This window comes from Mastomys coucha, unplaced genomic scaffold (genome assembly GCF_008632895.1).
Source record: "Mastomys coucha isolate ucsf_1 unplaced genomic scaffold, UCSF_Mcou_1 pScaffold13, whole genome shotgun sequence".
In the NCBI taxonomy this organism is placed as follows: Eukaryota; Metazoa; Chordata; class Mammalia; order Rodentia; family Muridae; genus Mastomys; species Mastomys coucha.
In genome coordinates this window covers 52,674,740-52,689,130 of record NW_022196895.1, presented here as the reverse complement: position 1 = coordinate 52,689,130, position 14,391 = coordinate 52,674,740, and the positions used below count along the sequence as shown (strand labels likewise).

At 40.2% G+C, this 14,391-nt stretch overlaps 1 protein-coding gene and 1 pseudogene across 3 annotated transcripts in view; both read left to right on the top strand.

The window, feature by feature from the left end:
- Marchf3 (membrane associated ring-CH-type finger 3) overlaps positions 1 to 14,391 on the top strand; it is a 142,344-nt gene that overhangs the window by 4,907 nt on the left and 123,046 nt on the right. The window lies entirely within an intron of this gene.
- LOC116087183 lies at positions 4,027 to 12,631 on the top strand (annotated as a pseudogene).

Here is a 14,391-nt window from a genome sequence, read left to right as displayed (position 1 = left end):
AGAGGAGAGGAGAGGAGGAGAGAGGGAGAGGGAGAGGGAGAGGAGAGGAGAGGAAGAGAGAGGAGAGGAGAGGAGAGGAGAGGAGAGAAGATGAGGAGAGGAGAGGAGAGGAGAGGAGAGAAGAGAAGAGAAGAGAAGAGAAGAGAAGAGAAGAGAAGAGAAGAGAAGAGAAGAGAAGAGAAGAGAAGAGAAGAAGAGAAGAGAAGAGAAGAGAAAGCAACTACAGTAGAATACAGCCTTTCTTGAAAACTGGGCCATAGGTCATTATGAGCTTCTGTGCAACAATTCTTTTTTTTTTTTTTTAAACCATGGCATACTTTTGGCTTCTAACTTTCATTTGATAAATTCTTTTAAACTGTTTGACCCTCTTTTTCTTTACCCTTATTCCCATAGTGAAATCATTTTTGTAAAGACTCACCTTTCAAGTCAGCCTGTTCTAACATCCCCTAATACATAAATTTCAACCATTTTGAATACCCTTTTGCATTCCTACCTTTGCTAGTCTAGTGGTACTCAGTTACTGACTAGAGAACCTTCAGCATAGCTTTAGCTTTGTGGATTTAACAATAAGGAAAAAGAAAACTGGGGGAGGATGATATGGAAGCAATAGTGATGTGTGCATCCTCCTCGGTGTCCCCAGCTTAGAGCGTCAGTGTTATATTTAAGATCCAGATGAATGAAGTGACAGATGCACTCATCTGTGGCCTCTCAGACACTGCTAATACAAGCTGAAAACATAGCTGTAGACAGCAGGGCCTGGGTTACACAAGAAAAACAAATGCTGAGCTCTGAAAAAAGAACTGGGCCGAGAGTGAAGGGTCAGGGGCGGGGGTGGGATGGGGAGGGTGTGGGAAAGAAATACCTCCAGTGAAATGCCAGACAGAGTGGTAAGAAATTTATAGAAGTGTGGATGGTTTGGGGTTCCTTGCGGGCATTGATTCTGTTTTATATTGTCTTTACAACCCACTCACCCTGTTTGCTTTTAATAATTTATTATAGCAGCAGGCCTTCCCCTGGTTTAGCTTCTTTTTTTTATAACTTTTTCCTTCTCATCTCAAGGTCTAATCAGAGGCATACATAATAGTGTGGCTGGTCTCAAGTACTTAGGAAAATCCATGATCAATATCACTACATCATAAACCCCTGACTGTTCCATTCTGTTTTGCAATGTTTCCTTCCCTGTTATATTTAACTTGGTATCTGTGCTTTAAACAATATTTTATTAATCTTTGCACAATAAGATGTCTGATCTTATTCTTCTTGGCTGGAAATATCTTTCGAGTAATCCATCATCAGACCACCATTGATCTAATGATGTATTTATTGCTCACTATTGCAGCCCTGGCAAGAAACCCAGTATGGTTCTAAAAATTTGATTAAAAAGAAATCAAGTTTTTGCAAGGCGTAGCCATCCAATTATATTAGGACCTGCCAAGTATATTTTATGCTAAAACACACACATATTTCAAGTGAGCAAAATGTGCTCTTTTTGAAGGTTCTTAAAACTTTTTTGCTATGAAATAAATAGAACAAGAAGATGCATATAATTGGAAAATTATGAGTGCATATCCCGGTATTTTCTTTTGAGACAAGGTCTCACTGTGGAGCCCTGTCTGGCCTGGAACTCACTGTATAGACCAGGTTGGCCTCAAACTCAACAGAGATCTATCTGCTTCTGTATCCTGAATACAAGGATTACAGGCAATTCTCTACCAAGATTCATATTTTTTTGTTTTATTCTGTTTATTAATGTTCTTCCTGCATGCATGCCCATGTGTGATATGCATGCTTGGTGCCCACAGAGGCTAAAAGAGGACATACATCCCTGGAACTGGAGGTACAGACAGTTATGAACTTACCATGTGATGTGGTTGCTTGGAATGGAATCAGGGTTCTCTACAAGAGGACCAAGTGCTCTGAACCACTGATCCATTTTTCCAGCTCCCATAATACAATATTTTTTAAAGATTGTACTCTTGCATTTTAATTTAAATAGATTTAACTTTTTAGATGACATAAAAATAAATATGGTAAGAACTAGCTCCCAGCCTAGAAATCAAAATAAGCTAAACTTAATTAACAAATACTAATTAAGTACTTGTCATGGGCAGACATTATTTTTTAAAAAGAATTACAGTTGACTGTTAGCTCTTGTCTTCTTAGCTAGCTCAAAATTCATTTCACATGCTAACACTTTGGGGAAACTTTTCTGTACATGCCCCCATGTAGCCTAATGATCTCATCTGATCTTGTCTCCTGAATTCATTCTCCTCTCCAGCCTGGAACCCCTTAAAGGCAGGAGAACTATTTGCCATCTTATAATCTCTCAAGACAACTTGGCAAGAAATAGTGTCTATGTGCACTAGATGCTACAAAGATCTACAAATGGACAGTGTTGGGTCTCCAAAGCGTGTGCATAAAAACATCTACCCTAAAGTACAAGAGTGGCAGGAACGGGACTGTAGGTCCAGTCTTGGCCCTTCGTAGAATGCTCATCCAATCCTGTTCCACCTTCAAAGTCCCTTTGCTTCATTCCTGCCTTACCTCCTCCTCTCACTACCTGCCTGTTATAACTTTTTAAAGGATGCTTCCAAGGCTTGCTCACCCTCCCTCGCTGCCCTCCTCCCTCCCCCTCTCTTTGTCATCCTCCATGACCATTCTTGTTCTCCTGCTCCTTGTTAGATCCTGAAAGGCAGCTTTTCTTTGACACTTGAGGCTGCCTTGCGCATGTCTTCTGAAGCCACTGATGTCTTAGTCCCTTTCACTGTGTAAGTGACTAGGTAGCATTGGTGGGGAGATTTGGAGGCCCTTTGAGGAGCAAGATTTTGAAGAGCCAAATAGCCACTGTCATCCATATTTACTGTGATGAGGAAACTTTTAAAATAATTATTGAAGTGTATTCTTAGCTTAGAGAGTAGGTTTTATAATAGTTTCCATTTGTAAATCCCTTTTCCTTGAAGAAGCACCCTCAACATAGCTGTAGCAGTTGAGTGACTTAGATAAGTTAGTGCAAGGAGCTGCACTACTGAAGTCATGTGTAGACCATGCATTCAAGAGCTTAGAGTTCAATTGAATTAAGCATAACTGTCTGAAATAAAGCCATTAAGATAGCTCTTTCATGTTAGATCTTATGGGACCGTAGAGGATTCAGGAGATCAAGAACTGGGATTATCTGTCTTATCTGGGAAATTGAGTATCACTTAATATATGTGCTTTATTCTCGTTTCTTCCAAGAAGACATTAGAAAGTTGAACAGTTTAAATCCAAAGGCAGTTAGCTGCTCAAGGCCTGGGAAGATGAGCAACATGAGCTCAGACACTGGTTTTGGATCCTGTAAACCAGGATCATTTCTCTGTATACAGGAGGGCCTACCTTTTACCCTGTGGATCTAGCTGCCTGAAAGACATGAGAGGAGCTCCAGGAAAGTGCAGAGTCTAACACCCGTGATACAAATAAATTCACCTTCTTGCATGCAACAAATGAGCATCCTGCCCGTGGTAGTGTGCTTTGTAGTTTAGCCCATCTTTTTCCTGTCTCTTCAATAGGAGCTGGCTTCCTCTCCTTGAAGTTGTGAGAGGATGAGTGGTGGTGAAGGTGGGTGTAGTAGTTGTGGGGTAGATAGTGGTGTGTGTAGTGGAGGGTAGGTAGTGGTGTGTGTAGTGAGGGTAAGTAGTGGTGTGTGTAGTAGAGGGTAGGTAGTGGTGTAGTGAGGGTAAGTAGTGGTGTGTGTAGTGAGGGTAGGTAGTGGTGTGTGTAGTAGAGGGTAGGTAGTGGTAGTGGTGTGAGTAGTAAGGTGGGGGTAGGTAGTGGTATGTGTAATGGGGGTAGGTAGTGGTAGTGGTGTGTGCAGTGGGGATAAGTAGTGGTAGTGGTGTGTGTAGTAAGGGGGGTAGGTAGTGGTAGTGGTGTGTGTAGTAGGGGGTAGGTAGTGGTAGTGGTGTCTGTAGTAGGGGTAGTTAGTGGTAGTGATGTGTATAGTGGTTATAGGGTAGAAAGTGGTGGGTGTAGTGGTGGTGGTGATGTGGGAAGAGTTGGAAGGTAGAGTAGGGTGAATATGATCAATACATTGTATATATATATATATATGATGGTCTCAAAAAATAAGTTTAAAATGCTATATATTTTTTAAGAAACTTACTCTTCTTACACTTTGTGTGCATGCCTCACAAATAGATGCTTGTGGTCAGAAAGCTGTTATCTCTTAAGCTTTTAGGCTCCCCCAATTTCAACCTTTCTCCATAATTCAGTCCCCACCCTCTACTATTTTCTTTCCTGTGTATTATTTTCCCTTATTTTCAGGTAAAACACTTACTGATAAAAGCTCTTTCATGGTCAGTGTTACCATTAATCCCTTCCCTGTAAGTAACTACAATTCTGACCATCCACAAAGGACTTTGTGAGAGCATTCCATGCGCTTTTCTGAGGAGCTATTAGATGTTCTGAGAACCTTATATAGCACAAGAGTCATTGGCTTCACAGAACCTGTTCTCACCATTCTTACCCTCACATGGTGGTGGAATTCCCCTTTATCTGTTGGCTTTTTTCTTTCTCTTAAAAAATATTAACAGTAACTTTCAATTTTCCTCACTTGTCTCTCTTCGCTGTTCTTTTTGATGTCTTGGTTTGCTCTCCTTGATCTGCCTAATTAGGTTGTATTGTTCCCAAACTAATCATCTATTTTTCTACAGCTTCCTTGCACTGGCCACATCTACGCATTTAGATATCATTCACACGTTGCATGAGTTCTCCCCCTTTGCTATGCATTAATAATGAAGACATTAGGTGGGGTTCTGATGGTACCCCTTTCAGGAGCTGAGGCATCATTTACTATTCCAGTCTTATCCCCAGTTAGAATGCTTACCCCGTTTCCCAAGTAGTGTTTCTTAAATACTGTATGAAATTATAAAATCTGTATTCATTACATTTGTGCTTTCCCTTATTTTCTAAATTTATAATTCTAGAATATTCCGGTAGGAAAGTATACATTAGACTGAAATGGTTAAGTTGGGTTTAAGCCATTCTGGCTTTGGCATATTGTGAATCATTAGACATTATACCATCTCTTAATATATCCCCAATCCTTGTCATCATCTCCCCTACATAGTAACCCTGTCCCAGCTCCTCTAGCTTATACTTTATTTTGAAAAAGTATTTTCCCAAGCTTTATTACTTATTTCACTTTAGAAAAAAAAAAGAAAGAATAAAAACAAGAGAACACCACATCACTGGGAAAGGTAAACAATGTTCTTGGATGGTATCTTAGTTTCTTTGGGCTGCCATAACAAAACACCTGAGATTGGATGATTTATAAGCAACTAAAATGTATTGCTCACAGTCTAGAGCTGGGGAAGTCCAAGAGTAAGATGCTAGCAGTCTGGTGATGGCTTTCTTCCTTGTAGATGGGGGCTTCTCACTGTAACATCATATGACAGACAGAGAGTTTGCTAGTCTCTGTCCTCTTTTATAAGGGAACTAATGCCATTCATGATGGCATAGTCCTAATTAGTTCCAATAGGCCCCATTTTCTGATACTATCCTATTAGGGATTAGATTCCAATGTATCTAATCCCTAATCTCCAATGTCGGAGAGGTACAAGTATTAAAAACAGCAAGCAGTTGCCTTTCCTTTTGGTGGCATGTGTTGGCAAGGCGGCCATCCAGGTTTCCAAGAACAGGAAGTCTGTTGCTGATGGCGTCTTCAAAGCTGAAGTGAGTGTCTCACTCAGGAGCTGGCTGAAGATGGCTACTCTGGAGTTGAAGTCTGAGTTACACCAAGCAGGATAGAAATCATTATCTCAGCCACCAGAACACAGGATATTCTTGGTGAGAAGGGTCATGGGATCAGAGTTGACAACAATAGTGAACCAGAAAAGGTTCTGCTTCCCTGAGGGCAACCTAGAGTTTTGTGCAGAAAAAGTGGCCCCAAGGGGTCTGTGGGCCTTTGTCCAGTCAGAGTCTCCATGTTACAAACTCCGAGGAGGGCTTGGCCTAGGAGGACCTGCTTCAGTGTGCTGTGGTTCATTATGGACAGAGGGGTCAAGGGCTGTGAGGTTGTGGTGACTGGGAAGCTCCAAGGATAGAGAGTCAAGTCCGTGAAGATTGTGGATGAACTGGTGATCCACAGTAGAGACCCTGTCAACTACTATGTTGACACTTCTGTGTGCCGTGTGCTCCTCACACAGGGTGTTCTGGGCATCATAGTGAAGCTCATGTTGCCCTGGGACCCAAGAAGTAAGATTGGCCTGAAGAAGTCTCTGCTTGACCATTGTGAAGCTGAATGATGAAATTCTGCCCACCACCCCCATCTCAGAACAGAAGGGTGGGAAACCAGAGCCCCCTGTCATGCCCCAGACATTGCATACAACATCACAGGGTCTTGGAAGCTGCTTCTGGATGTTATCCTTATCCTGTAAAAACGTCTAGTAAAATCTTGTATAAAGAAAATAAAAAAAAACAAAACAAAAGTAGCAAATGGTCAAGATGGTTTCCTTTTCAGATAAATCTGCCTTCTAACTCAAAATCCTAACCTTCTCTGGAGTGTTTGGGGATGGTTGTTGTTGTTTGTTGTTGCTATTGTTGTTTTCCAATTTAGTCCTCTGATCTAAATAGAATATGAAGCTGCTTTTGCTCCTTAATGTCTGGCTTGTGCTGGGATCTGTGACTTCCTTGTGTGGACCCTTTTGAAAATCTTGTAGTGGGATAAAGGCTTTGTTGACAACTTTACAGAACAAAAGATCCATGAAAACTATGCTCTAAAGGCACCTGGTTGCAGACAGGTAAAAGATAAAAGCAAAAATCTTGAAACAGGGAAAGCCAAATAGAGAGCATTTGGTACTGTTTGCCTACATGACTGTCCCAGCGCTGCAGCGTCAAATGCTGTATTATCCCATACTCCAAAACTCTCAAACTTCACTGAACTAGGACTCCTGCTTCTAGCCTGGGACCTTCTCGGAGAAGAAGAAATGTGTAGGCTCTTTTTCCTTGGGAGGTCTTCTACATCCAATTCACTTGTGTGGTAAAGAAATGTAAGTCTGGAGTAAACTACAGGGCATTACTATGAGAAATAGTGATTAATAGACAAAGAGTGATTAATAGACAAAGAGTGATTAATAGACAAAGAGTGATTAAGTGGCCTGCCTTTGTTGTCACAGATCACTCTGCTCTTTTTGTATTTGTGACTTGGTTGTAGCAGTTCAGATGTTACTTGCAAACAGGACAATGTCAAGAACACAGAAAACTGGAACCATCCCCACCATTTCAAAGTTTCCTTCTGAAGAGTATAAAAACATTCCTTAAAAGACTTCCACTTGGTTCCTCCCACGCCAATCAGAAGTGGCTCAAATAAGTCACCTCTCTGTCAGTCACTAGCCATGGATCAATGCCCGAGAAGGGGAGGGATGAGCAAAATTAACATTCTGTTAACAAGAAAGATGTAGGTTTTGGGAGAGGCGGGGTACAGAATAGACACTGAGAGGCATCCGTAACTACCTGCCGCATGCTACCACTTCAAAAATAACTGAAATTCCTTGGGATGGTGGCTATGTAGTTGGTAGGTACCGCTGATGGTAGAAACAAAAATGGGACAATGCAAACTAATTAAAGACAGAGAAGTGAGCCAAGATCAGTGATTATTCTGATTACAGTCACAATAAACCCTAATGAGTTTGAATGTACTAATTTATGTCTTCTTGTACTCAAGAAGTATATGCTCTTTGCTTAGTGAAAAAAATGATTAAAATGATTTATTTCTCAGTAAATCTATTTAATATATTTTACAGTATAAGTTTATATGAATGTAAACAATTTTATTAACTTTATATTTCATTCTATTTACAAGACTGATAATTATGGGCGAATATAACTGGTCATGATTTCTTATGTACGCTCTTATACAGTAAGAATTTAGCATCTAAGAGAAGTTAGCAATTTCCTGAGATCACACAATTAATACGTGGCTAAGTTAAGATTCAGACATGAGTTCCCTTATGTCCTTTCTCACTCAACATTGACTGCCCATTTTCTTGGAAGGCAGTCCTAGGACTATCACAGCCAGTAGAGCGTTAAACAATTGGACCTGCCCATCTCTGTGACCTCATTATTCATCCTGTGGCCCTTGCTCAATTTTCTAACCACATGGCTTTCTTATTGTTGGTGTAATAAGCCAGTCTCTTCCCCACCTGTGACTCTTTGCATTTATGGTACTTTCTGCTTGCATGACACAGCCTCTGTTCCTATGGCTACATCCACTCTACCCGGGCTTTTAAATGTCTCCTCTTTATAGCGATGTCCAAGGACCGCGCTATCTGTCTGCTGAGGAGTCCTCCTAGGTCCTGTTCCTTCACTCCTTCCATTTTCTTCATGCTGCTTGCCACATTTTATATAGTTTACTTAGTTATCTAGTTTTTGATCTGTTGTCTGCTACCTGTATTTTAAAATGAATGATCAAACAAATAAATAAGTTAATGAATGAGTGAGTACTTACAAGTGTAGATTTCTAGTAATTCAGAGTCGGTCTTTATCTCCCACCTAAGGAAAGATGCCAGTTGTCATTTGAGCCTGAATCTATGAAGCTCAGAATTTTTTTCCTGGAAAATTTGAAAACTAATTAAATCTACTTTTTGCTCTGTTGAAGGGCAAAAGAAATGAATATTAAAGTTCTTTGAAGAAAAGATACACTTACTATAGTTATATACATGTGGGTTTTAGTAGAGCCTTATACTAGGGGCATGTGAGTAATAAATTTTGAATTTCTTATTTAGAATAGCCTATTGACATCAACATATTTAATTTGGTATAAACTGTTAAAATGAAATTATGTATAAGACTGAAATTTAAAGTGTGAGTGAGAATTACAGTTGCATTTAGAATGGAAAATTCACTTAAAATTGATTTCTCTGCATACACATAATTTTCAACTCATATATGTACTTAAATGACTCCTTTCTTGGAACTCTGTTCTTAATTGTTCCAAAGTAATTATGGAGGTGCAAATTGAAAAATAGCTTTACCGCACATGTTAATTCCTAAGCAACTGGAATACATGAAGCAGTATTTCCTTCCAAATTCTTTTTGCTCTGGCTTCTCCTTCTTCATTAAAGTGAGTGCTTTTGTAAATGTGTACAGTGTTTTATTTTATTGTTGTTCTATGGGTTGTTTCCTGCTAATTACATTGTAAGGCATTGTGTTCTGAGGCAGTGCAATGATGGCATGTAATTAAATTATCATTTGAGTTGGACAAAAACTTTGCATTCCCTTCATCCCTGTTCATTTCCCCTAGGCCCTTCCCCAGGGGACCTCACAAACTCAGGTATCCTGGCCCATAATATGAGTCAATCCACTTGGGGGCTTTGTCACCTGAGGTTCCCTTGTCCGGAAAACCCGCTGCTAGTCACTTACTATGAAATACCCTTCTGGCTAAGCTTCCTGAGTCTGATTTCCAAAAGACAGATTTCTGTTTTACGGTGAGTAAAACGCGTCTGTGTTTGAGAGCGCTCTTTAGTTAGGTTCTTGCAGGTTGTTTTTCTGTGAAGTCTCAGGAACAAGTCAGAAGAAATGAAAGGATGCTGTTTCGTGTTCACATCATACCTTCTTCCTGGGACTGATGGTGGGGACCCCTTTCTTCTTGCTGCACTCTCACTTTATAACCTGAGTAAAGCTGGAAATAGAATTTTGTGAGCTCACATTGGGATCTGATGAAAACGAGACCAGGAATTAAAGGGCTGGGTTAATGTATCATTATTATTTAAGTATCATTATTATTTAAGATTTGTAGGCATATGGTTCTTGTCTGGCTCTTGGGGGCCTGCTTTTGACGGGGTAGTTTCCATCTATAATAGATTGGCCCTTTTATGGATCAACTAGAGCTTTTCTTTTTCTTTCTCCTTTCTTTCTCCTGTCAAGGCTGGGTAGGTGAGAAGCAGCATGGGCTTATGGAAAATGTATAGCAAAAGCAGTGGTGATGAGAAAGAATCCATAATGGGTACACACATTGCTGGAGTACTTCCCAAGTACTTTACAGGGTGCCAATGGGGTTTCTTTGGCAGAGGCAAAGTGGAACATGTGCTTCGCCATGTGTGAATGCTGATTTGAAAGGTCCTTTATGGTTCACAAAGGCAGCTGCTTTTGAGCTGGCGTGGTAGCCATCGCTTCAGAAAGTTACTGAAGTATGTGCAGTGCAAACTCATGACATCCATTTGGAGATTTGGGTTGCATGTTGGGAATGTACTTATTCACAAGTGACATGGAACAAGAAAGTATTCTTTGTTAGATTGTGGGGCCTTTGTTCATTTTCCTGGGAGTTTGTATATCCAACCTACCTTCTGAGCAGTGTTTGCAGTGTTCCATACATATGTAAATTTGAAGTGATGACTTTCTTCCTAATTGTGAAAGCTATGGGCAGCAGTATTGCTTTGCCTAATAGAACAGAATTATTACTGAGTTACCTTTCGGCATATTTCATCGTCTTGACAGACTTTCTTCCCTGAGATTTGTGACCTCTAGTGCATTGTTACTCAGTGAGATTTTAGGCTTTGCTAAACCTTCCTTTATGAAACCTGGGGATCTTTCCGTGTGTTTCTAATCTGAGACTTTTGTCTACTCTTTTTATTGATTTTAGTAGGCTAGCTTCCCTTCCCTAGGTCTCTCAGCTCTAGATGGTACAGGTAACATTCTTTCCCTTCGCTTTCAACAAGACATGTGTTACCGGTTCCCCCCTTAGTAACTAGGACATGATTTTTTGATTCTTCATTAGTTTTTTATATAGTGAATACTAATATGCCTTAGCATCTTCACAGGTTGCTTAGAAAACAAAGGATGAATGCTTTGTTTTTAGTAGACCATAACGGCTGTATTTCCAATGACAAAGAAAAAAAATTACTGTAAAACAGGATTAGTGCAGATAGCTTAAGCTGGAGATCATTTTAAATGTTTCATGGCTACATTTTGTGCTAAATATAAAAATAATTGTGTTTCCCATGTTCGAGCATCAAAAGCTCTGGTTGGAAAACCACATGGTCTAACAAGTAGGTCACTATTGATGGTAAAACATGAGGCAGGAAATGTCACAGCTAAGATTAGAGACCCAAGCAGTATGTCTCACCATGCATGCATTGGCCATCCAAAGCACTAGACGGGCTCAACAGGATGTAACTAACTTTAGCCCAGTTTGAAAGTATTAGCAAAGATAGCCTTCTAATGTCTTATTCTCATTTGTTTCTGAATATTGCATTTCTCCAGTTGGGCAAAATAATTGAGCTGCTTAGGTTTGCACAGTGACAGACTTCAGAATGTCAATTAAAATGGCAGTCATTACATTCTATCAGTGTACACAGACAGCCATAATCAGCTGTATACACTTACATGGATGGGTTCACTTGATGTTTGAAAATGTTAACAAGGAATAATAGATTGTGAACAGTTATCACGACTTCTCTTCCACGTCTCCTTTGTCTTCATATATGAAAGTGTGACAGCATAAGCACATCTGGGAAGGGGTGCCTTTAGGAAAGCCAGCAGCTATCATTTCTTTGTCTTTGAGGACAATATGAGGAACATTTAATATTTAAAGTGGAAATGTTCACCACTGGAGATATCTGATTTTTGCCAAGACACTTGAATATTCTCATTTTTTAAGCAAAAGCCTGAGGGGGAAAGGAGTAGTACTCCCTAGCCTTTGTTCTGATGAGAGGCAATACTACACCGTGAGGAAGGGCTCAAACCAGAACAGAGCCGTGGATTCTGAGCATCGCCACTCCCTCATGCTGCATTAAGCAGTTGAGTGCATGCCCAAAGAGCCTGTGGTTATTTGGATGAGTAGATAGAGGCATGCCGTGATGATTGAATTTGAATCTGTCATTAGAGCCTTATTCATTCACTTCCAGCCTAGAGTCCTTCCCAAATATATCCTGGCTTACAGACTCACTGTACTTGGAGTACAGAGTTTTATTGCGTGAATGTCAGAGGCCTCCCTAGGCTTGTGTTTTCAAAGGTTATTAATGCAGATTAAAAACACTATTTTGTACTGGAAATATTTTGTGTAGGTTATAACTTTGAAGAGGGCAGAGAAGTAGAAGGAAATCTGAACAGAATAAGTATTTTTTTTATAATTGTTTTTTACCATATGATCTTTTAAACTATGCAGTTCAGTTGGTACTAAATACCTTTATAACGTGCACCTGTTAGTACCATCTATCTCCAGAACCCACTTTGTCTTGTACATGAATAGTATCATATGATCTTAACACCAGAACTTAGAAATGATCTAGGTTTTTGTTCCTTTCCCAGAAAGGAAACATAAGGCCCTGGAAGGAAATATACACCCATATTAACAGTAACTGCCTATTCTCTCCTCCCCAACACCCTGAAAAGCACCATTTTTATTTCCATCTCATTTTAAATGGGACCATGGAGTTTTTTTCTTTTTGTGTGTCCGAGTTACATCACTTGGTATAATGGTCTCAGCGCTTGTGCATGCTATTATATACACCAGACTCTTTCTCTTGAGACTGAATAATATTCATAAGTGAGAAGAGTATAGACAGTATTTTTAGTCTATATTCCTTCTTCAACTTAAACACACAACCTAGATCTTGCCTGATCCAGGGAGAGTATTCTGGGGAATGGGTTGGAAATATAGCCCTCAAGAAGCAAAATCCTGAGAGCTTTTCCCTATTGGCAGTAAAAAGTCTGGTTGATTTTGATTGAAGAAAATCAGGAAGTGTGACAACTGAGGTGACAGTTGGCCCTTTTCCCCCTTTACATACCTGTTTTCAGCCATCACAGTGTGAGCTAGTTGTGAGTTATAGGGTCAGCTCCTTGTCTAGACCTGGATTAGAGAATGTGAGGTGACAGGTTTGTAGAAACATCCTAGAAAAGATCTGGGAGTGTCTGAAAGACAGTTTTGCTTTTAAATGGAGGCTTAGATTTTTGGCTGTTCTTTCTAGTTTCAGGAATGTACGAATAATAAATCTTTAAGCCCTTATGTGTTTTGTGACACCGCTTACTATCTTATAAAATTATTTACCTTTTTCTAGTTCCTACTATGACATTTCTTTCTAAAATCAATGTGAATGACCAGATGGTCAGGTCTTCTAGTCTGCTTTGACCGCAGTCAAAATCCTGCCCCTGCCCCTGCCCCTGCTCTGCTTCTGACTGGAGGTGATGTAGGCCACCAGACTCCTTCCAGGGCCTTATGTTTCCTTTCTGGGAAAAGAAACAAAAACCTAGATCATATCTATGGCCATATTCTGGTGTTAAAATCATGTGATACTACTCATGCCTTAAGCCAATTGACTGACTTCCTTCCTGTAAGTTAGAAGGTTGTAAAATCAGTATCTGGTTAGGAACTTTTAATTGTGAAGTCGGTGCTCAAGGTTACTAGCTGGTTGCTTAAATTAGCATTTTGGCTTACTATTAAACCTGTGTCAAATTGAAGAACTCAATTAAATGTGTCTGATCCCAAAAGAATAGCCAATATGTTTCATACTTGAATGCAAGAAGAAGCAAGACTATTTTTCAGCTGACTCGGGTGACTGGAGCCAGTGGGGTGTGGAGGGTTCAGTTTCATAGGAAAATACAGAGGGGAAATTCAATATGCAAGCATGTAACCAGAACCCGGTGAGGATTCACATAATTAGTTACTTCTGTCCCTTCGTGTATGAAATATAACACGAGTGCTTATAAGCCAACATTGTTATGAGAAGTAGCACAAACAAAAAAGTTGTAAGAGCCACCCTATCACTTTCCTAGAGGCCTAAGGAAAAAGTAGTTACAGCTCTAAGAGAGATGCAGCTCTTTAATGATTTATCTGAGACTTTTGGATAAACAATATTAGTGGGATCTCTAACAGAAAACAACTTAGATTTGATAGGTTTTCTTTCTGCTAACAAAACTTCTTCCAAAGAAATATTGAAAAGTTAGATACAGTACCTGTTCCAGCTCTGGTCATCAGACCAGGTTGTCTGGCTTCTATCTGGCACATGACTTTGCCACTGCTGCCTATGGTAGTCCACCCTGGAGTTCTGAGCTGCTGCCCTCGGGCTGGCACGTATGAAAAACCATGTTCAAAGCAAAGAATCCAGGTGATAAAGACTTAATTTAGAAATCTTTTATTCCCCACATAATAAAATGCAATTTGTTTCCTCTTCCCACATAAAGTAGAGCTGTCCGGAAGGGTGCCTTTGAAAGGCATGACCCTGTCACATCCCTCCACGTGACCCTATCACATCCCTCCACGTGACCCTATCACATCCCTCCACGTGCCGCTGCTAAGGCTTCTGAATGCAATTTGTATGTGCCAAATAATTCTGCTTTGAGATAGGCTTCTTGACATTACCCAGCACTACTTCCAACACCGAGTAGATCCGCCCGACTCCCAGTAACCACGGGAGACAC